Source organism: Acomys russatus, chromosome 23 (genome assembly GCF_903995435.1).
Source record: "Acomys russatus chromosome 23, mAcoRus1.1, whole genome shotgun sequence".
Lineage (NCBI taxonomy): Eukaryota > Metazoa > Chordata > Mammalia > Rodentia > Muridae > Acomys > Acomys russatus.
The window spans coordinates 50,211,872-50,215,078 of NC_067159.1; the positions used below are offsets into that span (position 1 = coordinate 50,211,872).

Consider the following 3,207-nt stretch of genomic DNA (forward strand, 5'->3'; position numbering starts at 1 on the left):
CAATAATCTACTTTTTGTCCTATCATCCCTATGTATTTCTATATTCCCCCTTCCTTCTTTTCAACCCCTATCTCCAAACCTAAGAAAGAAACATAAAGGAAAAGAAAGACATCCCTGAGTCTAACCTTGATTTCTCTCTGAGTAAGACCATTAATATCTTATGACCAATTCTCAATGAAAATAATCCTCTGTAGGCCAAGAAAGCAACCAAAAACTTACCCAACCCCCTTTAAGGTAAATAGGGCATTTTTCTTAAGGCTTATTTTGGCTGATTTGGGACAAATAATACCTTTGTAGCAGCCCGTTGTGGAAGCTCCTTACCTGCACTTCCTGTCTCCTCAGATAATTTTATTTCTTCTCAAGTCTCTGATGGGGTTGAAGACCAGATAGTTTAGTTTTACAATTAAGCTTAGTTGTTTAGGGGTTAAGATGTTTTTAGGTCTAGATAGAGGTTTTAAGTTGATAAAGATGAGATATGATAGACATTGATTTACATTCAGAATTTTAGAAGCACCAAGCTAGGAAAGATGTTCTTTTCAAGGTTGCCAAATACAAATAGCCAAAACACTATATATATATATAACATTTATATAATTCCTGATTGGTTCGTGGTTCTTCTTGCTGGAGGTAGTTTATTGTATATATGTATAATAATATAAATGTATATGTAAAAAATAAAAGTAAAATTTAAAACATCCTCAGGAAGTCCCCAGGTCATGGCCCAGAAGCACTCCAGAGAAAGAGGGTTGGGGTGGTGCCTCCCTCAGGACATCAGGACCCTCTCTGGACCTTGAAATAATTTCATTCTCAGGACTCAGGGACCCCACAGAAACTGCACCTAATGGCACACACTGCCTCAAAGAGCACTCTGGCCCTAAGTACACACAGCCCCAAAACCCAGCCTACTGGTTGCATCCAAGCCATGGTCCTCCAAGGGGTCCAGCCAGAATCACCTAGAGAAGGAGGCTACACTGAAGAGAGTCAGGCATCTTTAGAAGAGTCAGGAGTGGACCAGGACCTCTTAAGAGAGAATGAGACTAGGTACCAGCAAGAGGCAAGGCCATCTTTTCTTTCCATTCTATCTGCTTGTAACTGCTAGGGAAGCCCTGGAGTGCCTGGAGGGACTTACGCCGAGGAAGGAGATGGTTCTCCCAGCAACATTTGCCACCACTGCACCTCTCCCACCCTGCGGGAAGATGAAGAGGTGGAAGAAGAATATGATGGAGATCAACCTCTTAAATTTCTTAGCGGTTTTTCACATGTGTCCGTCCAGTAGAAAGAAACCCTCATTTCGGAGGCAGATGCACCACTTTCTGACTAAGGAGGATACTAAGGAGGGAGAGTGGACGCAGAGATCCCATGTCTCCTGACCATCGTAGCCTGGGCGGAAAAGAAGTTAGACAGACAAGCGCAGAGGCCTGGGGCTAAGCGGAGTAGAGGAACTATGTCAGCTTGAACAGGCAGGCTTCTGGTGGCTGACTGAATTTCTGGTATTGGTGGGAGAATATGTGGAGACTTGTGGCCATCTCATTCATGTATGCATGCAGATGAGAAGCAGTGACCTGGACCTTTTCCGCGTTTGGGTGGGACTCTGGGCAGGGCAACTGGTGTGCTGGGCCCATGTGATGTTCCAGTTTCTACTTCAGAGCTTTTACTGTGTGGCAGGGTTGTTGACCAATTTTCTTAGGCCAGTGGATGCTTTCCTACTCTTGGCTCTAGCTCTCTTTTTGGGTTGTCTACAACTGGGCTGTCTGGTTTAGGTGGGACTGAGTGACCGGTTAAGCTAGAGGAATAAGACCACACGACTGTTCTCCTAGCCTTGCATCGTTCCTTGACTCTGCTGAAAGAGCAGGTTATGGGCAGCAGCTGGTACGATTGGTTCAGTGTGGCTGGCTGGAGTTGCCTTGGGTCAAGCAGAGGACTAAAAAGCAGGGTAGCGCACCTGTAGCTAGCTAGCTCACGCTACCGCCAGCCAGAAGAGGAAGTGGCCCGACTTTTGACCATGGCTGGGGTTGCTGAAAATGAACAAAACCCTTTTCACGTGCCAGGGGTTGACGCTACAGCATCAGATACCGAACTTAAGAAGGCCTATAGAGCCGGGCGTGGTGGCGCACGCCTTTAATCCCAGCACTCGGGAGGCAGAGGCAGGCGGATCGCTGTGAGTTTGAGGCCAGCCTGGTCTACAAAGTGAGTCCAGGATGGCCAAGGCTACACAGAGAAATCCTGTCTCGGAAAAAAAAAAAAAAAAAAAAAAAAAAAAAGGCCTATAGGCAGCTGGCAGCTATGGTTCATCCTGATAAAAATCACCATCCCCGGCTTGAGGGAGCCTTCAAAGTTTTGCAGGCAGCTTGGAATATTGTCAGTAACCCTGAGAGGCGGAAGGAGTATGAGATGAAACGAATAGCAGAGAATGAACGTAGCCGGTCAGTGAATGGATTTCTGACAAAGCTACAAGATGACCTCCAGGAGACAATGAAGACTGTGATGTACAGCTGATGCCAAGGATAGCATAGCGCGTTTGAAATGGACCAGATACTGTGCTGAGTGCAATAGGCTATACCCTGCTGAGGAAGGAGACTTCTGGGCCGAGTCAAGCATGTTGGGCCCCAAGGTCACCTACTTTGCACTGATGGACGAAACGGTCTACGACATCAGAGAGTGGGCTGGACGCCAGCATGTGGGAATCTCCCCTGACATCTATTGAGTTCCTTACCACATCTCATTTAGTTTTCAGGGACTGGGCACCAGTGGTAGGCAGAGGACCGGCCACTCCAGAGGCCCCACTGATGACCTGCAATTTTCTTGAGCAGGATCTTTCAGCTCCACACCCTGGCCCTGGGACCAATTCGATCTCCAGACCCAACAGTGCAGTACCCAAGAGAGAAGCCAAACTTAAAAGGCAGAAGAAAGTGAGGCGGCCCTTCCAACTATGATGCTCCTTCTCTTCCTCAGATCAGTGTCAGGGAGTCAAAAGGCTGTGTAGAGCACAAGATGGTATTTGATTTGTTTATTTTTAAATACTTTAAAATGGGAAAAATTTAAATTGTTTACTCAGTACTTAGAGGAAACCCATGACCTGTTCTCCCTCTTCCCCAATACCCAGGACCCGAATCTTGTTTTCTGACAATACCAAAGAAATAGAAGGTGGCCAGAGCAAAGGACTTCGGGTCTGGATCTAGTCCAGACAATATTTCTCTGGGGTCTGTA

At 46.6% G+C, this 3,207-nt stretch overlaps 1 pseudogene; it reads left to right on the forward strand.

The window, feature by feature from the left end:
* Positions 1 to 716: 716 nt before the first annotated feature.
* On the forward strand, positions 717 to 2,933 carry LOC127206451 (dnaJ homolog subfamily C member 14-like; annotated as a pseudogene).
* The last annotated feature ends 274 nt before the right edge of the window (positions 2,934 to 3,207 follow it).